The sequence below is a fragment of the Mauremys mutica genome, chromosome 13, assembly GCF_020497125.1.
Source record: "Mauremys mutica isolate MM-2020 ecotype Southern chromosome 13, ASM2049712v1, whole genome shotgun sequence".
Taxonomy (NCBI): Eukaryota; Metazoa; Chordata; order Testudines; family Geoemydidae; genus Mauremys; species Mauremys mutica.
The window spans coordinates 26115244-26136825 of record NC_059084.1 but is presented as its reverse complement, the minus strand read 5'-3'; the positions used below and the strand labels follow the sequence as shown (position 1 = coordinate 26136825).

Genomic DNA, 21582 nt, shown 5'->3' with positions numbered 1-21582 from the left:
ACCCCAGGATTTCCACAATGTCACTGTAAGATTTAGTCTCAGGCTTAACAGGGTGTAGTAAGCTGCGTAGCAGGGAGTAGGTTTTAGCCCCTACAACACTTAAGAATATTGGCACCTTCTTTGTTTCTGTAATGTCATTTGCAATACCAAAAAGCTCAAAACGCTCAGTATACATATGCCACTGCTCTATATTCTCATCAAAAGGTTCCAGTGGCCTGGTCAGAGTAGCCATGATTTTAGTTTCACTTTCACAGTCAGTGCAAACAAGCAGTATTTTTATTTGTTTGTTTTGTACCTTGACTTCTACTTCCTTCTGTTACTGGAGCAGCACCAGGATCCCATCTATCGTCGCCACTTGTTATATCCTTGGGGGCAGCCGGTTTAGGAAGAAATCACTTGAGGCCAGACAGCAGACAGCTAACAAAACCACCATTTTATTTACAGACTCAGAGAACTCACCCAGCCCGCTGAAGCTGGCTGAGCTATCCCCTAATAATCTAACTCAGTTACCATAGGAACCAAAAACCATGACAACCAAATACACAACAAGCGACAAATTACACACTCTTGCAATGTGTGTGCTGCTGAACGTGACTGATTTACCTTTTTGAGGGGTGAAAAAACAGAGCAGTCTGCATGCAGGAAACTAGGTAAGATGTTGGTAATTCTTTGGGTTCTCCTGCTATCATGACAGATGCAGACCGCACAATGAAGTCAATGGAAGTTCTTCACACAAAATATTGAGGACAGGGTTCATTAAGGGCTAGTCAGGGGTCGGCAACCTTTCAGAAGTAGTGTGGTGAGTTTTCATTTATTCACTCTAATTTAAGGTTTCGCGTGCTAATAGTACATTTTAACATTTTTAGAAGGTCTCTTTCTATAAGTCTATAATATATAACTAAACTATTGTTGTATGTAAAGTAAATAAGGTTTTAAAAATGTTTAAGAAGCTTCATTTAAAATTAAATTAAAATGCAGAGTCCCCCGGACCGGGGTAGGCAGCCTATGGCACGCGTGCCAAAGGCAGCACACGAGCTGATTTTCATTGGCACTCACACTGCCTGGGTCCTGGCTACTGTTCCAGGGGGCTCTGCATTTTAATTTAATTGTAAATGAAGCTTCGTAAACATTTTTAAAACCTTATTTACTTTACATACAAGAATAGTTTAGTTATATATTATAGACTTATAGAAAGAGACTTTCTAAAAATGTTAACATGTATTACTGGCATGCAAAACCTTAAATTAGAGTGAATAAATGAAGATTCGTCACAGCATTCTGAAAGGCTGCTGACCCCTGGACTAGAGCATTACCCTTATATTCTTAACACAAACAATTAAGAATTATTACCCTATTAAGAAGAAGGGGGGGGAAGCAGTTCAGTGTTTGTTACCACCAGGATGTGGCATGACTCAGGCAGATGAGAGTTGCCGGAATGGGTTCCATCACTTGGAAGGAAGAATGAGAACTCAAGAGTGGAAGGAAAGCAAGAGTCTGTCTGTGGAGATTGTGAGGAGACAAGCAGCAAGGAAAGTCTGCCCAGAGGAGCCCCAAAGTTTTTGAAGAACCCGAAATTAAGGTGCATTCAGGACTCCTGTTGCCCCAGCCCTGTTGGATTTAATGTACAATAAGATAGAGGGCTGTCAAGAGGCTAGAACAAAGGATTAGGCATCATATGCCTGGGTTCTATTCACAACTGTTCCCTACACACAGTGAGACCTGAGACAAGTCACATCACCACTTTGTGCCTCAGTTTCCCCTGCTGTAAAAGGGAGATTATGATACTGACCTGCCTCACAGGGATGATGTAAACTTTAATTCACTAATTAGTCAGTAAAGCTACTTGAGATCTCTATGCAAATGATTCTGCTCAAGTGGATTATTAATAAACCAGAGGACAGGAGTCCTCTTATTCCTTTCCTTTCAGCTGTTATTAGCTGCCAACGGTAACGGCAAAACATCTTCTAAATAGAAGAAGCCATCAAGACCACTGTTGTTGTTTTTCTTTCTGAAATGCAGCTGACCAATGGAGCACCTGGTTACATTTTCCATGGACAAAAGAAAAGGGGCATTGTTTCAGCTATTTCCTCTTTCAGAGTGGTGCTGCACTACGTCTTCTAGATCGCAACTATGCAAAGCAGATGTCTGAACGTAGTACACGTCTGTACAACAAACTTCAGAACCTACAAGATGAAGTCAGAAGTTCCATTCTTGATGTTTGAGAGGGAGGGGGCTGAAAAATCACTCTTTTTGAGGTACCGCCCCTGCCAGTACATCTGGGGTATAAGTAAGATCACTCACATCTTTAATTCACAGATTGAACCTTAGCTGTTGACTTACAAGCAGAGAGGTGAATTGGATTATTAACGGCAGTACATAGGACCAAAGGTTCTGAAAGAAAGGTACGTAGCAAATATGTTTGGGATTTCATTTTGATTAATCAGCTGAGCAAATGGTTCATCCAGAATATCAAAAAACTGCTCCCCCCCGCTGCAATCAGATGAAGCGCACAGCACCACCCCCCAATATAGCAGCATCTCCCTCTGCAGCTTTGTACTTCATTCTTTTTTTAACAAAAGATAAATATATGGCAGGGCCATAAAATATAAACTTGCTGTGAAGTTTCAGTTATGTCAGAGGATAAATCACAGTGAAATCTCCTGCAATGAGAAAAGCCAGTGCTTCCAGGCAAGCCGCTACGCTTCCGACATGCTCCTCACATTTTTTTGGTCTGAACTCAATTTTTCATGACGCTGATCAAGCAAAAGAGCCAAGCAAAATGTTCCTCACCCACTCACCTGTGGGGAGTAATGTTTTTGACAGGCAAGTGGATATATTGCCTGCACCGTGAAGCGTTTGCAAGGCTAGCTTAAAATGAGAGGTGGGCTTGAGTTGCTCCGGCCGGCGCTTGGGATACAGCATGCATTTGCTGAACAAGTCAGACCAAAACCAGAAAGGGCAGAGAAATGATGTTTTACACTCAGTTTAACTATCTCACAAGTAACGGTGTTCATCAGCTAAAAGACAAACTTTGATTCAGCTGCTCCCAGTTTTATGAGGTCAAAACTGAGTAGGTTAACGGAGAGGGCAAATGGTTTAAGGACAACATTCATTTCTGAGAACCTCTGGGATGGCATGGGCAACTGGTTTTCTCTCCCATTTGTGAACTACCAGCCTGTTTCTGAAAATTTAGAGAGCTGTGATTTGTGTGCATCCTTTGTAATTGTAGAGAACTGCGAGTTTTGTCTCCTACTGGCTGCTAGCATTCTTAAGTTAGATGGGAAAAGAGACCTTTCTTGATGAGTGAAGGAGAATGAACTCTGCTTTTCTGATTCAGGTCTCTCTAACTTTAAATAAACTTGATAGTTTTCATAGCTGTTTTCAATATTCTTCTTATCTCTTTTCAAGCACCAGCAGCACTTTTGTACAAGGTATTAGTTCACATTTAAACAAGAGATATTTTTATGAAGTACATAATATTCTTAAACTTAAACAAATTGATTTCACTAACAAGGACCAGACCTTCTCTATTTCTCTCCTTTTTGGCATGTGGGAAAATTAACAATATATTAGGAGAGTAGAATCAACAGTCTGCCTTTCAAGTGACTTTGAGCCTTTCATTTTATTTAAGGAAAAAATTAATCATTCAAGTATCCAAAAGAGGCTGGATTTCTCCTCAAAGAGATAGTGGGAGATACCGATAGCTCTCCAGTGTGTGTTGTAAATGGAAAGAAGCTGGTTTACTTGAATATTATTGCATATTTTAAAGGGGTTCTTGTGGTAATTACAAAATATCTGTATTTATTCACTTAAACATCCTACCAGTTTGAAAGATTCAGGATTCCAGGGGTACTGCCTGTTTTAAGGCTAGGAAGTCGCTCTCAAAACATGTTGAATCTTTAAAAATGTAAGAACATTTTTAAGTCTTGCCCATGTAGACACCATATGGAAAACTAGATATTTATTTAAATGGCTGGTTTTCTATTAATGGAACAGGGTGATAACTATCATTAATGTTTTTCACTTCAATTAAAAAACAGATTAATATGAGAATTTAATATTACATTTTCATCCTCAGTGGTCCCAAAGCAGTTCCAAACGGCTGATTTATATGCAATCTATGCAGTGCACAAATGTGGAATAAGAGGGGCACAATCCTGCAGCATATATAAATTAGCCAGCCATTACAAGTGTGCTAGCTGCCTCACAGAACATAGAAGGTGCCTTCCTCAGAAGATCTTATAGTCGAACAGTGTGTCTTCAGTGCAATCAGGAGGCACAACTGCAGCATGTGTAGACATAAGTTGAGCTAGCTTGCTAAAAATAGCGGTGTAGCTACAGCAGCAGGGGTGGAGACATGGGCTAGCCATCTGAGGTGCATTCCCAGGATTCGGGCAGGATGGTATTCAGATCGCGAGCCTGTTCCACTGCCTGTGCCACCATGGTTATACTGTTATTTTTCACGAGCTAGCTTGATCAAAGGTAGCTTGGGTCTGCCTAGACATGCAGCAATCATACCTCCTGACTGCAGTGTAGACATATCCTAAAAGTCCAATCTTGAAACCAGGCACATGAGTCACTTTACACACAAGTAGCCACACTGAAGTCAGCCGGACTTCCACTGGACTCCTCATATGAGGCATTAAAATTGGGTTGGAGTTATTTTCAGTTCCTTAATCAGCCAGCAGAACATTCTGCCTCGTATAGCCCCTGTCCCAGTCATCTGATATCTACTGTATCGCTACTTGATGACCACTCTCTGTGTATTTCTTTTTGCAGAAGAATAAAGAGCTCAAACCGCAAAACAAAAATTGATGTCACATGTGTGGACATGCGTCATGAGTGTAAACTCTGAAAGGTAGGGCAATAGGTAAAAAATAATAAGGCCAGGTGGTTTAAAGACAAACTCAATCATTTTCATAGAATCTCAGGGTTGGAAGGGACCTCAGGAGGTCATCTAGTCTAACCCCCTGCTCAAAGCAGGATCAATCCCCAGACAGATTTTTGCCCAAGATCCCTAAATGGCCCCCTCAAGGATTGAACTCACATCTCTGGGTTTAGCAGGCCAATACTCAAACCATCTGCTCCAGGAGGTGAAAGGCAAGCCACCTTATAAATTTCACAGTAGTAAAAAGGAATGAGAAAAGCTATGATAATCACAACTCTAGCATCAGTCTCATTCGACCAGCTGAACAATGTTACATCCATAAAACTTGTTGCTGAATGAACAAAGCCGTAAATCTGGAACTGCCATGCAGCCACATGTGGATTTTACAGACATTGACTGAAGCTAATGAAATCTTTAGTTTTTGGTTTCTTTTTTAAGTTTGATTATGATAAACTACTAACGATCAGGCTTTTACAGCCACATAAGTACAAAAAGAGATGGCCACCACACAGAATTAGTATTACTTCACCAAAATAAAATGCCATCATTTACAGTTTTTCCCTCAAAAACTGTAAATCAGACCAAGATCAATTGTGTGGATCATACACATCACTATGCCCCAGAGAGATAGTCTTGCTCTAAACAGCATGTAGCAAAAGGGATTACAAAGCTGTTAGCTTTCAGTGAGTGCACTACTTGGAAACATGAAAGTGAGAGTTCTTTGTCTTTAGAAATGAGGCGGTATTGAAGTGACCTTATTAGAAACCTGGAAAATTATGAAAGGGGATTAATGATCCCGTGGTGATTTTTTGAACGCTGAAGGGTTCAAAACTGGCAGGACACTGCAGTATAAATCTAACAGAAGCACTAATTTGGGAACTGTAGATGTTTTCTACCAGCCGCACAGATGGGTTTTCTTATATATTTATGTGGAAGCAGGGAAAGAATTAATAAGGATTTGAAGGGGATCTTAATGCATGTCAGTCAGTTAGCAAGAGTTAGCCCAGCTGTAACCCTAATGACGTGAGACTTCTAGAAGCAAGGATAGTGTGAGGCAGAGGGAAAGAACTGTGTAAAAAGTTATTACGACCTTGTAACTGATAAACCAAATATGCAGCCTGGTGTCTTCTAGGAGTGAGACAAATAAGATAGCAGGATGGCTTATGTATAAACAAAATGCAGTTGTTGCTCTCTATCATCTGTATTATTGCTAGTTATTGTTTGTAACAAAGGTATAAATGCTTGCTGTAATTGTTTACCAGTTGAGAGACCTGTCCGGGACTGGGGCGACCCTGTGTCCTAGGGCACTCTCTCCCTCCATTGTAATTACTGGAGAAATAATAAAGTATTTGATTTTGCTGCACCCAAACGAAAAAGCGAGAACTGAGTTTTTCTCCGACAATTTGGGGGCTCGTCCGGGAAACGTGTCTCTTGCCCATTGTTGTCAGAGCAGCACAGTTACATAAAGACAAACAATAATGCTCTAAAATGCACATAAAATCAACCCCAATATTACCAGCAAGGCATCGCTGTGTGATGAGAAATATTTTTCCAACCATTGACCCCAAAAGCCAGAGTGAATAGCTGTGTCTTGCATTGCATTTTCAAAGCTGCAAAACTCTGGCTCTGCAAAAGTCAAATTTCATAACCCGAGCTTCCCTCTGCCCTCCAACAATGCTCTGCCATAAACACCCAGGGATAAAACACTGTAAAGAGATAGCAAGAGATTCCAGCCAGTTGTAATGGCTGTGACTATAAACGTAGCTAAAAAGAACTATGGCCATTTTTTCTGTGCAATTTCTTAGAAGCTCCTAGGGTATGTCTACACTGCAAATTAAGGTGTGACTGTAACACAGGTAGGCATATCCACACTAGCTTTCATTTAGCTAACATGAGTAACCACAGCAGTAAAGATGTGGCGGCATGGCTTTCAGCATAGGCTAGCAACATGAGTACATACCCAGAGTCCCCTGCGGGCTTGAACAGGGGTGGCTAGCCCATGCTCAAACCTATGCCATCACGTCTAGACTAAAGCTAGTGTAGGTATGTCTCCACTGCAAATGAAGGTGCAAGTGGAATAGGCCCAGTTGTACGACTATTACACCTTAATTAGCAGTGCAGACATGCCCTTAGAGATGGTTTCTCTTCTATGGAAACTGTAATTAAATGCGCATCTGCATGTTTCTGCACATGCACAGACACATGCCAAACTGAAGCTGCCAACTCTTACACACATAAAATAGGGTTCACGTAATTGGTACAAGCTGTGAGAGATTCTTTGCTTTTCTGCTTTCTCCATTGTTGGTATTAGTGACACATGTATCTCCAAACAATTAAAGGTTTGTTTCCGATGAGCCCCCTCTCCAAGAATTCACATTTCTCTGAACCTTACCTTCTTGAGCCGGCTGCACCCCTTCACTACTCCAGTTTTTTGCCAGGATAATTCCATCATATTAACTGAAGGAATAGCTCCAATCTAAAACTGCAGTAATGCAGTGCTGAATCAGTCCCAAATGTGTTTTCAGCACTGGGCAGGTAGTGTTCTTGTAGGATTTCTGGCAAGTCCTTTTCTATAAGAACACAGGAATTGCCAGGTTGATTCTAAAAGAGGATGAAGGTGTCAGGCAAACGAGGTTCTTATTTTTCCCAGTCTACTTTTCCCATCCTTTCTCTACACTGTGGCCTAGTCCTTGGACAAAGACACCAAGCAAACAGCACTGATTCCCCTAGCACTGAGCAGCGAGACCGATCCTGCCCTAGTGCATGCTAAAAGATTGACCTCTCATCATTCAAATCGTTCCTTAAAACAAACTTCTTTTGTAATGCCCACCAATGCTAATGCTCTAAAGCAACAGGGCTCAGTCCGGTTCCCATTTAAATCAGTGGCGGGTTTGTATTTGGTTTCACCAGGAGCAAAACTGTGACCAGGGTGCACCAGAGTACAGAGACAGAGATGGGCTCTGTTTTAAGACTAGACTGTCTTTTAGCTATGCAAGGGTACTTTGAGTCTGAAAGTACTGTGGGTCTAATTTAGCTTGTAAATTATTGGGCATAGGGGCTCTCTCTCTTTGTCTATAGCTATGTCCACAATAGGAGAAAAAAATGTGTTTTCAACATATGTTATCTAACACTTGCTAAACCCTTTGTATAGACAAGGCGATTTCCATTTAATATGTGCTATCAACCCTAGGCTCCCTCATAGGGTTTATCTCAACCAACGAAGGTCAGGTCTACACTAGAAGCACAACTTCGGCTCAGCTGCACTGCTGTAGCATGCCTGGTGAAGATGCTCTGTGCCGGCAGGAGAGCGTCTCCTGCTAACATAGCAGCAGTATGGATAGCACTTAGGTTGGTGTCACTTGCGTTGCTCGGGGGGCGGGGATCTTTTTCACACCCCTGAGCGATGTAAGTCAGATCGACGCAAGAAGTAGTGTAGACTGGCCCTCAACTGAAACTGCCTTGTCTACACTAGAATTTTAACAAACAAGCTAATATGTTTTAGCTAATATTAGGGCTGTTGATTAATCATAGTTAACTCACACGATTAACTAAAAAAAATTAACTGCAATTAAAAAAACGTAATCACGATTAATCGCGCTGTTAAACAGAATATTAATTTACATTTATTAAATATTTTTTATGTTTTTCTACATTTTCAAATATATTGATTTCTATTACAACACAGAATACAAAGTATACACTTCTCACTTTATATTATTTTTATTACAAATATTTGCACTGTAAAAATGATAAACAAAAGAAATAGCATTTTTCAATTCACTCGTACAAGTACTGTAGTGCAATCTCTTTATCGTCAAAGTGTAACTTACAAATGTAGATTTTTTTGTGTTACATAACTTCACTCAAAAACAAAACAATGTAAAACTTTAGAGCCTACAAGTCTACTCAGTCCTACTTCTAATTCAGCCAACTGCTAAGACAAACCAAGTTTGCTTACATTTACCGGAGATACTCCTGACTGCTTCTTATTTACAGTGTCACCTGAAAATGAGAACAGGAGTTCACATGGCACTTTTGTAGCTGGCGTTGCAAGGTATTTATGTGCCAGATATGCTAAACATTCATATGCCCCTTCATGCTTCGGCCACCATTCCAGAGAACATGCTTCCCTGCTGATGATGCTCATTAAAAAAAAAATGAATTAATTAAATTTGTGACTGAACTCCTTGGGGGAGAATTGTATGTCTCCTGTTCTGTTTTATCTGCATTCTGCCATATATTTCATGTTATAGCAGTCTCAGATGATGACCCAGCGCATGTTCATTTTAAGAACATTTTCACTGTAGATTTGACAAAATGCAAAGACGGTACCAGTATGAGATTTCTAAGGATAGATACAGCACTGGACCCAAGGTTTAAGAATCTGAAGTGCCTTCCAAAAATCTGAGAGGGACGAGGTGTGGAGAATGCTTTCAGATGACTTAAAAGAGCAACACTCTGATGCGGAAACTATAGAACCCGAACCAGCAAAAAAGAAAATCAACCTTCTGCTGGTGGTGTCTGACTCAGATGATGAAAAATGAACATGCGTTGGTCTACTCTGCTATGGATCATTATCAAGCAGCATCAGTCATCAGCATGGATGCATGTCCTCTGGAACGCTGATTGAAGCATGAAGGGACATATGAATCTTTAGCGCATCTGGAACGTAAATATCTTGCAATGCTGGCTACAACAGTGCCATGGGAATGCTTGTTCTCACTTTCAGGTGACATTGTAAACAAGACGTGGGCAGCGTTATCTCCTGCAAATTGTAGCCAAACTTGTTTGTCTGAGCGATTGGCTGAACATGAAATAGGATTGAGTGGACTTGTAGGTTCTAAAGTTTTACATTGTTTTATTTTTGAATGCAGTTATTTCTTGTACATAATTCTACATTTTTAAGTTCAACTTTCATTATAAAGAGCTTGCACTACAGTACTTGTATTAGGTGAATTGAAATATACTGGGGGGGTTTGTTTTTTACAGTACAAATATTTGTAATAAAAAATAAAGTGAGCACTGTACGCTTTGTATTCTGTGTTGTAAATGAAATTAATATACTTGAAAATGTAGAAAACATCCAAAAATATTTAAATAAATTGTATTCTACGATTGTTTAACAGTGCGATTAATCACGCAATTTTTTTAATCTTGCGCAATTAATCACAATTAATATATTAATTGCTTGACAGCCCTAGCTAATATGTTAAAAAAACACCTTTTATCCAAGTGAAGACAAGTTCTGTGATTCGTGCAGCTCCAAACAGACTACCAGCACTCAATAAATAACAATAACTCCCAAACTAAAATCTTTCTTAAAATCAACTTCTGGTTGAAGGTGTTTTTTCACTACCCATTGAGTCCAGCTACCTATGCCACCCCACTACGCCATCTAATCATGGACTAGATATGCCTCTCTTTTACCCTGGTGCAACTGCAGCAAAGTCAACCAGGATGGAACTGAAAGGAGACTTTGGCCCCATGTATCCATGAGAGGCAACTATTCTTGGAGTAATGAGAGGTGGTTACAAAACAGGATCTCTAGCTTGTAGAATCTCCAGCTAACATTATGCACGACTAATGCACAAATAGCAAACACAATGACTAATAGCAAACACAACCAGAAAAAGATCCAAGGTGATCCCTTCTTTGAATATTTATTGTAGTCTCACAGATGTGTGAGCTTCCAAATGTTCCACCCTCTTTATTTGTGGGAAGAACAAACTCCTGCCCCAGGTGTACCTGGAGAAAGCAGTGTATTTGGGGGGGGGGGTGCACAGTGCACTGTGTGAACCAGGGAGTAAGAAATAGAGTCTGAGTCATAAGGCGGGGGTGAGGGAAGTGGTATAAATGATGCGGATGAGTAAAAAAGAGAGAAAGAAGGACTGATGGAGAAGAGAAAAGAGAAAAAAGCAAGGGTTGATGGGGAGGCAAGATAGTAAACAAGACTGAAAAAGAGAGGAAGGGGAAATAACAGGATGGAGGGAGAGAGAATGAAGTACAGAAAAAAATATACTGCAGAAAAATAAAATTGTGGGACAGAACAGAAAAAGAGGGAGGAAAAGTTAAACCAAGATAAGGAGATAGTGGAACGAAAAGAGGAACAAAGGGAAACAAAAGGGGAAGAGAAAGAAGAAGAAACACAAAGATATTGTGTGTTTTTAAACATACGACGTAATACAGAAAACAACACCAGTGCGTGCACCAGACACCGACAAAGTAAAACACGGGTGGGGTCAAACGGAGGAGGAGGGACACACATCCTGAACATTGCATAGCACAGCTAAATACGGAGGGAGGATGCTGCAAATGCTGACCGGCCAGCCTACCTCTTCTATGGCTATCCCAGCTTGCTTTGCAAGGGGACTGCTGAGTTTTATTCCTGAGATACATAAAGGAGCAAGCCTCTGTCTGTCTTTTTTTTAAAAGTCCCTTGAGAAATTCCAGAATAGATTAGAAATTCTGTATCACCCTGAGATAAAAACTCTGTGCGGCAGTGCATTGGGAATCCAACTGTGATTCCAAGCCTTTGTATTACCTTTCTGAGGAGGGAAGATCCATTACTTGTGACATCCATGTGGCCATGAATCCTCTGCATTTAGGTTACCCTCCACTCTCTCCACTCCTTGAGCCATATCCCTGCATGCCGTTTCATTTTGACCTTTTAAACAAACATACTTTAAAATACTATTTCAATGGTAAATTGTTGTTACTCCAAATCACCCCCCACTTAGCCCACAGAAAAACCCAAACAGTTGGTTACTTTAAGTTGTCGGCATCATATTACGTCTTATTTCCTCCCAGCATCAAATGCTATCCAGCTACCCTGAAGCAGGAAGGAAGCTGTACAAATGTCTTTCTGCTGAGGTAATAGGGCTGGTGCTTCTCCAGATCCAGTCTTGGAGGCCATGATTGAGGGAAAGACAGACATTCAAATGCACATTGGGTAGGAGACTTCCTTTTTCTGTGTAAGGAGAATGGGTTCTCATGCTGTACAGCCAGGTTCTGTAGCCTATCAGTCAATCTTGCAGGACTTGGGCTGGAAGATTTTTGCCAGCATAAACCCAGCTGCAGTGTCCCCTTTCCCAGGCTGGCCATAGGGGACCAGTGCAGCCCTAAAATTCAGTAGGCCTAGCAAGAACGGGGACATGGCGAGGGCAGCCAAGCAATGTGCTCATTCGATGAACAACCAATGCTGCCGATGATGAAAAACCCATGAGGGGTACAGCACCAGGGGTTGAGTTGGGGCAGCAGCATGGTATAATTTAAATCTCCCTGAAACAGCTTTGATGCAGATGAACGAAGAAAGGAGAGGACTGACGGAGAAGAGGAGATGAAAGCCAGGACTGGTGGGGAGGCGAGACACAAACAAGACTGAAAAAGAGAGGAAGGGGAAAGAATGGGATGGAGGGAAAGAGAATGAAGTGTGGAAAAAATATACATTAGAGAAACTTCACGAGTCGTTTTGCCTGAGTTGGCCCCCACTAAAGTATTACAGTAAGGTTCTGTCACTTAACGTTGTTTCGATCTTACATCCCTGCTCAGTTGCAGACATGCTCCATTTAAAGTTGTGCACTGCTTCACTATAACGGCTTTTGGCTGCATGCTTTGTCCACAGCTGGCAGCCCCTCTATCAGCTCCCCTATGCCCCCCCACACAGCACCTTCCGCCCGCCGGCAGACCCTGCGGATCAGCACCTTCTCCCTCCTCCCCCCTCCCCCCGGCAATTAGCTGGCTTGCGGCGTTCAGGGGGAAGGGGGCAGGAGCAAGGACTCAGAGCGCAGGCTCCCCCTCCCTCCCCTCCCTCCCGAACACCGCAAGCCAGCTTATTGCCACAGGCAGGAGGCAGGGGAGAGAGGGGGGAGCCTGCGCGCCGAGTCCTCGCTCCTTCCCACTCCCTCCTGCCCCCTGAACGTTGCAAGCCAGCTGATTGCCACGGGCAAGAGGGATGGGGGAGGAGCGAGGCCACAACGTGTGGAGTAGAGGGGGACGAGGGGGGGAAGAAGAGCAGGGTTACGGGTGGGGGCTTGGGGGAAGGGGTGGCGTGGACGGGCCAAGGGTTGAGCCCCCCCGCCCCTGGTGCTTGAAGAGTAGGGGAAGCTGCCGCTGCTGCTGCGCAACGTGCTTCTCCGAGCCTACAGCACCTTCAGCCTCCTTGCCTGCCTCATTGTCTCCAGTGCCAGTGGGCTGTGCCTGTGTGGGGTAAGGCGGGGGCACCTCCCAACTATGGTACTGTACTGTATGGCCCAAAAAACATTTCCTGGAACCTAACCCCCCCATTTACATTAATTCTTATGGGGCAATTGGATTGGCTTAACATCATTTCACTTAAAGTCGCATTTTTCAGGAACATAACTACAACGTTAAGTGAGGAGTTACTGTACGTTTTGACTGGTAGACTCATGTCATGATAGCACTGTGATTCTGCTGAAGGGAGGAGGATGCAAAGGAGAATACTGGGAAAATCCATGGACTGCTGTGAACTACAGCAGTGGTTCTCACCCTAGGGCTGCCGCTTGTTCAGGGAAAGCCCCTGGCGGGCCGGGCCGGTTTGTTTACCTGCCGCGTCTGCAGGTTCGGCCGATTGCGGCTCCCACTGGCCGCGGTTCACCGCTCCAGGCCAATGAGGGCTGCAGGAAACAGCGCGGGCCGAGGTCCTGAGGCCTGCTGCAGTGCACTTCATAGAGGGAAAGGTGTGATGGGAGTGGGCTAGAGGCATGGCCAGGAGTTCTGTGAATTACATGGATCTGCTGCCCCACCTATGGAGAGCAGTTGCAGCCCCCAGCCACTACTCTGCTCCTACCCTGCAGTGGTGTGTTGCAGGTCAGTTCCACATCAGCTACTGTAAGCTGCAGAAGAAATTCTCTTCCTTAACCTGGCACACACATTGCTGAACATATGGTCGCTTATAGCAGCTATGGTGCTCTAAATATCAAAAAACTGCCAGGAAAGGAATGGACTCTCAACCAGGCTTAGCAGAATCCAGGAGTCAACTGAGCTCTCAGCACTATGCGCTTTTGATCTTGTGTTTCAGCAAATGTGAAGCGCCTCTTAGAAACAATGAAGACTTCATGCAATAGCAGTTCGGAGCAAGTCATGGAGGGTTCTCCCTCCGTACCACTAAAAAAATGCAGTTTATGGAAACAGAGTTTAATTCCTCCCCTGGACGAGGCTTTTATTGTTCATATTAATTACTAATAGACTTAAAAATATAAAGATTTTCTTCATAGCTCTGGGTTGTGAGCCCGATACACTGGCACATTCTGCCTGCTTTCAGCCACTTTGCTGCCATAAAACAACAAAGCCCCAATCTTACCCCACTGAAGGCAATGGGAGTTTTACTAGATTTAAATGTGTGCAGGATCAGACACCAAGAACATATTGGTGAACCTGAACAATTGGTTGTATTTTAGCTGTTAGTCTAAATCAGCTTTATGGTCTAATTATGATAAAGGATTCCCTTATTTCAGCCTCATTCTTTAGAATTTTAGGTAACATTTTCAAAGCATCTAAGTGATTTAGGAGCCTCATGCCAAAGTCATTTTTGAAATGTCACTTGGGCACCTATGTGCTTTTGCAAATTTTACTTTTTGTCTATTGTTAGCCCCAATTTAGTGCATTTCTGAGGAACTTTTTGCTTCTTGCTGCAGGGGTCTTTTGAAAATGAGATGTTGCAATTTTCCATATTTGCTTTTGTTTAATTCTTGTATTTATTTTCCTTAGTTTATTTAAATAAGTCAAGTCTTGAAAAAACTACTTACAGAATTTTTTTACATCCCTTTCAGAAAGTGAACAATGTGCCATGCAGAGCTAAATTTTCAGGCACTTTAGTGTTGCAAATGCATCCCTAATTTGTGCACATAATCAGCGTACTTCTTAAAAACAGAAACAAACTGACTGTGCAAACTGGGTAAGTGTCTGCATTTGCAAAGCAATCTGGTAATTTTTGTGTGCAGTTGCAGTGATTCCAGGGCCGGCTCCAGGCACCAGCGCAGGAAGCAGGTGCTTGGGGCGGCCAATGGGAAGGGGCCGCCGAATTGCCGCTGAAGAATGAAGCAGCGTGGTAGAGCTGCTGTCAAAGTGCCGCCGATCACGGGGGTTTTTGGTTTTTTCCTTCGCGGCTTGGGGCGGCAAAAAACCTGGAGCCAGCCCTGAGTGATTCCACGTACATATTATGTGCATTCTCACAACGCAGATGTACAACTGTACCTTTAACTGTTTGAAAATCTGGCCCACAAACAAAGTACAAATTCTGGTAAATTTATATAGATAACGTGTTTGAAAAGTATTTATACAGAAACCTCAGTAAATGAAGAAAAGGAAGACTGATAATTGATTTAAAATTCTAATATCTGATGTGAGGAGAATTGTAAGTGTACCACTCATTTTCTTAGTTGAAGACCTCCTCGGTTCACAATGATCAGTATCTAGTTATGAGTCAAGGAGGTGGTGTTTGGATCTGGGTCAGGATAAAGCTAGGTTTTATAGTTCAAACAGGAAGGCAACAAAATCTTGCAAGCTGTTTGGCAGACTGGATTGTAGAGCACTCATGAGAACAGTTATATTGTGAGATTCTGGCTGTCTATGATCTGGAAACAAGAAGTCTTATGGTCAAGGCACTGGACTGGAACTCAGGAGTCCATAGTGTCACCGACTTCATATGTGACCTTAGGCAATTTACTTAATCTCTCTGCGCCATTCCCGACCTGTAAACCTGTGATAATAATACCTCCTTTCTCTGCTTTTGTCTATTTGGACTGTATGCTTTTTGGGACAGGGGCTGTTTCTTGCTATGCGTACGTCCAGCACCTACCGCAATGGGGCTTCAGTTTCAGTTGGGGTTTCTTAGCACTACTGTAATACAAATAATAATAATAATAATAGAAATACTAAATCTTTCCCTTTTAGTTTTGAAGTCAACTTGTACCCAAAACCAGAGGTGGGCTTGGATCTAGGTGTTAGAATCCAAAGCCCTCCAAAATTCCAAGAGGCTACAATTTTAGGCACTTAGCCATCGCATTGATGAGTGCAGTACAGCTAGATAAGACTGGATAGAGAAAGAAAGAAAGAAAGTATGTAAATAAATAGAATGAGAGACAGAACAGTGCTATCATTAATACCATTGCACAAATGAATGATGTCCTGCTTCTAGTCCTGCCATGCAGGATTATGGACTCTGTCATGTGCTTCCCTGGTGTGGCTGTGAGCCGAGAACAGCACTGAGCCACCAGCAGAGCTGCTGAATAGAGCTGTTCGGAAAATGGAATTTTCCTTTCACGGAAAATGTTGACATTTTGAAATTAATTTCAGTTCCAGTTTTGCACCCACTTTGTACCCAATTCACACATCTTGGGCTCATAAATTCAGTACTGGCTACCCATGAGCGCAATGTTGCTGGTAGTATAAATGTATTAGTAAATCAGCAGTGACAGGTATTTGGGAGGATTACAGGAGCGCAGTATTTGAAACCAAAGCAAACTGAATGAATCATAGAATATCAGGGTTGGAAGGGACCTCAGGAGGTCATCTAGTCCAACCCCCTGCTCAAAGCAGGACCTAATACCCAACTAAATCATCCCAGTCTGGGCTTTGTCAAGCCTGACCTTAAAAAACCTCTAAGGAAGGAGATTCTACCACTATGCTATGATAAAGGGAAATCAGACAATCTGCTAGAGAGGCACAGGCTTGCATGCCTTACTGCCACTATAAAATGGAATCTTTAAATAAAAAATATGGAAGTAAAAGAAGTCAGACCCTTTCCTGAGTATTTCTGACATGGGAAGTGACATCACAGGCAGACACTCCCATAGTTTCATTGATATCCAGACTTCCAAAGTCATTTTTCAATATGCATTTTCTTCTTTAAAAGTATTTATTAGGGAAAAAAAGAGAAAATTTATTTTTTTCAAACTTTCCTGTTTGCAAATATTTCCAGTATTAAGGTTTTCATTGTCTTTTGTTCCAACTCAAAACTAGGCTTTCCCACACCCTACTCTGTTGCAATTGCTTAAAATCTTGTAAACACACATTGCCAGCTCAAGCCATCTTTCTATCCCTTTCTTTGGCTCATATCCCTCTGTTTCTCGCCATCCCAATTTAAAAAAAAAAAATCACTAGGCCTAATTTTTTTTCCAAACATTGTGTAGTTGTGAACAAGTTATGCGATCCTAAAGGACAGACTGGATGGCAAACTGTATGCATCACTGATGAGCTGCACAGGAAAAGGAAACTGGGCACAATTCTATTCCAATATCACACAATGGTTTCTAGACTTTTCGGCAAGGGGGAGGGTTATATGGACATTGTACTGATTAGGCTGTGAAATTTTTTTTTTCCTTAGACTTGATTTATTTAGGATCATTTGTACATAACTACGTCTGCAAAGTCTACTTTATTCTACAAGACAGACAGCTTCCCTACCATTAGTGAAACCCTGGTTTAGAATGGTTGCTTTACATAATTGATATATTAAAACATGGAATGCTTGTAGAGTTGTGGCACTGTATGGCATCTACACAGGACAGCCTTCAAAGGCTACGATTAGGGAGCCTCCTAGCTTATCGGCAATGTAAGCTCAGTTAAAGTCCTCTGGCCCATTTGCTTGACATTCGTGCTTTATGCCTTGAAATTTCTTTTTGATTGCATCCTTTGAGCTTGCATAGATCATCTTACTCTTGAGCTTGATCCTTCAGCCACTGATGTTGGTGGGAGCTTTGTCACTGATTTCCAGGGATGCAGGATCAGACTCTCAGTCCCTGATCCTGAAAATGCTTACATACATGAGTAGTCCCCTCAGGGTCGTCACCATTAAGGATCATATCTGCCATCTAACTACATGCGTACAGATGAGTCAGTTGAGTATAAAAGATTAACAGCACACTATGGCCCTAAGCCAGCACAGAGGAGGTAATAATACATTTGTGAAATTTACAACTGGAACCTGGAAATTAATCAGGGAACGCTCAGACAGATCACAGATCATCTTAAAACAGACTCCCAGGTACTACGTCTGATGTAAGTCCACATTGCGGCTCGTCAGTCTTTTGCGCAACCAACCTATTTCTGGGAATTTACCAAACAGCCTTTTAAAAACTTTTTTCTTGGGCTCATGATTTTTGCCAGGTTAACTCATTACTGGATTTAACCTGCCCACCTTTAGTCAGGCAAAACACCCCCGTTGAAGTCAGTAATGACTGGGGATCCCATCTTGCATACGTTTTGCATTCATAATGCCTATTTGAGTGAATAGGAGGTCAATGCATGAAGGCCTTTTAGGACTGGACTGTAAGTAAGGATGCAGCAGGATTTAGAATTTACCAATAGGCCTTTTTACTTATTTCTCTGCTATGTCATTATTTTTACCTGATTAGTACAGACGGCAGCTGAACCTGTTCCCACTGAAGTCAATGGGATATTTCCCAGACTCAAGGGCAGGATCAGCGCATTAGAGTATCCTTTCTCTTTGAAGATTGGGGGTGGGGGGAGAAAATCCTTCCCATAAAATATATTCAGGGCAAAACAGTAAATACATAGCCTCCTGACTGACAGCAGGAATTCAAAGGAGCATGAAAAGAAAAGCCTGTCTGCACCAGGAATAATTATTGTGTCGGTTACAACACAATAAATGCTTCTGCATGGCTTTCCGTGAGGAGGTGATACTTGAAGGGAGGCTGCTCAAAGGGGAGTATTAAAAATTCCAAGAGCTTTGTCCATACTTCTCTGCAGCCCAGCGGGACAAAGGAGACGAGCTGCTTTGATTTGCATTAGATCTGGTTAATTGAACGACCACTTGCTCTTTAGGTAGGATACAAATAATTAGCCTCTTCTAATGGGTGTTTAACTTCGGTCTTATCATTTGGACTTACAGCAAACATTTGCATTTTAGTTCTGGGCACTGGAAATGATTCTCTGATTTTCTCTTCTAGCCAGTCGCAAAGAATTCTCTGGATGGGCTGGGAAGCCATGAAGTTAAAAATCTCCCTTACTCTAATGTCTTCTATTTACAAAATTTTGCCTATTATTTGCTCCAGTTTTATGCATTCAATCTTAAATGTGTTTTCAATATCTACCGTAATTTAGCCTTTTTTGATTCCCGTTATGTGGCATGCTTTTAGGTTTTCCAAGTTTTACTGAGGCTTTCTCTTTAATAATTCAGCTCTCTCATTTCTCCAATTTCCCCAAGAAGCTTTGATCTGCTTTTGAAAAACCAAAATGTGTTACATTTTCTCATTACTTTTATGACCTACTTATTATATTTATTAATATTAATTAAATGCTAAACTAATTAAACTAACTGCTATGTCTGAAATTGTTCCCTGAACATTAACATTACAGAGGCCAGTTATTTAATTTCTTTAGTTAGTATTTTTGAATACAGTTGTTTACTTACAATAAGCTTTTTAAATACCATTTTAATCATTCTACTTTTTTTTTTAACTGTGATTAATTGCTCTAAGGTTTTAGGTTTGATTTGTTTGGTTGGTTTTGAGGGTGTTGTTTCTGTTTATTCTCTGGGTGCCAATAAAAATGTTGGTGTTTTTCTTCATACTTTATTATAGCACACCAAGTCGAGGGTATTTTTATATTAAATGTCAAAAAGTGTCCAATTTTCTGCCCTTTTTTTTTTACATTCGTTTTTCTTTCTTAATTATTTTATAAATAAAAAAAGTCATGAATGGAGTAATTCCTTTCTTAGGTGAACAATGACTAGCATAAAAACCTAATACAAGTGAAACAATAACTTTAACTTTCTTCCAGGACTCTTACCATTAAATAGATAATGTTCTTTAAAAAATATATTTTCATTTCCATTTAGAAGTTTTATCTTAACTTCTATCCATTGTGATCTAATGACATATCAAGTAGTTTGAACTTATATTGACTAGATTTTATTCATTCACTTTATTATCGCTCTAGTTCAGTGCTTTCCCCAATGTTTTCTACAGTTATTTTTACTTTATTTCTCACCGTATACTACACCTCTCTTTTTTTCAATCAACTTTGCCATTTGCCCATGTGATAAAAGGAACCTATGCTCTGCATTGTTCAGCAAGAACTTTTTTGTTTCGTCTGTACTCGCACTTTCACTATTAAGCTTTGGGACAGGATTCTATACTCCATAAAGTCAACAGCAGTTTTGATTTAGTGAGGTGGACCAGTTAGGTCCCTTCAAGGCATAATTTTACAGCAGCTTTTGTGACCCTTTCTAAACTTTTTGCTTATTTGCCTGTATATTTTGTTATTGTTTAATTTCTTCATTTTGTGTATAGTTTGGGGGATTTTTTTTTAACTCTTCTATATCAGTTTGTGCATGAGCCTCTTCATTTTGTGTCTTGTACTGCACTAAGCATATCTTCAGCTCTTAACAAACAATAATCCAACGCTTTATCTTCATTCACTTTTAAACCACCTTTGGAAAGAGAATTTGTGGTGTCTTTATGTTCCCAGTGCTTATAATCTAATTTAGTTCTATTTCTCTGCTCATTTCTCTATTTTTTCAGCAGGAAAAAAATTATTGGTGAAATACATAATAAGCATCCATATAAAATTGCAGAGAAAGTTATTGTCCCCCATACAAAATTACTCCTCCCAAAAAGTGAATTAAGAGAATTTTGCAAGGCTACCCTGAAGATTTTTTCATTCATTCTGCCCTAAGCATACTATGTGTAACACTTAGACTCAGGAGTAACTTGAGAGTGGTGCCACTGAAGCCATGCGAGTAAAGTTTTTCTAATGTCTAAGTGTTTTTGCAGGATCAGGCCCTGTTTAGAGCCAAAGTGGAAGGTTTTAACATCTGTTATGATAAAATTCAAAGGCTTTTATTATCTACAGGGTTTTTGTTAAAATGCAATACATAACAAAGGAATTTTTTTAAACTACCATAGCTTGTTAACTCAAAAACAAACTCGTTAGACTGACCTCACACTTGGTAAAGCAACCCCCAGCCTTTCATGTATTTATACCTGCTCCTGTATTTTAAACTTCATGCATCTGATGAAGTGGGTTCTAGCCCATGAAAGCTTATGTCCAAATAAATTTGTTAGTCTCTAAGGTGCCACAAGGATTCCTTGTTGTTTTTTCAAAAACAAAAATCTCTCTGCATTTGCTTATGAAATCTGGGTTTTAATTTTCACTTTTCCTTTTAATAGTTTTTAATAGCTCTTAATTTTTTCTACCAGGAACTTAAGTGAAATATTCTGACAATTCTGTGCCACTGGCATATTCTTATGAAATGTTTCCTTTTCTCCATGTTTTCATTTTGTTTCAATAAATATCTGCGCTAAGACAAATCAGGGGTTATTTCACACCCACAAATGCATGGGGCGTAATTTAATTATTTATAAAATCAGACATGCCAATTGTCTCCATTTAGGAAGGGCCATTCTTATTGTTTAGGAAAATATATACCCTTTTTTTTTTTTAAATTCTGTCCCTAAAGCTCTTGTAGTCCAAAATACTTGAATGGCATTTATAGGGCCTATTTTCCCTTTTAAAATATTAGCACTTTTAAGTGTTCGATTTCATGTATTTCTAAGGTGCCTGTGATTGGGACATCTAATCCTGCAGGCTGCTCCATGCAAGTGAACTCCTGCTTCCACACAAAGCCCTGCTTGAAGTCAATAGGCTCTACTCAGAGCAGCTCGGAGGGCTGGGAAGTAATTGCGGTGTTTGTTTGCAGGCATGGTTTATCG

The 21582-nt window shown here is 41.0% G+C and overlaps 1 protein-coding gene across 1 annotated transcript in view; it reads left to right on the top strand.

Moving 5' to 3' along the window:
* The first annotated feature begins 573 nt into the window (after nt 1-573).
* The window catches only part of LOC123348607 (agouti signaling protein), a 57154-nt gene continuing 36145 nt past the window's right edge, over nt 574-21582 (top strand). The window contains exons 1-2 of the mRNA XM_044986176.1: nt 574-650; nt 4780-4858. The gene's annotated coding sequence lies outside the window, so the exon portion shown is untranslated. The remainder of the gene's footprint in view (nt 651-4779; nt 4859-21582) is intronic.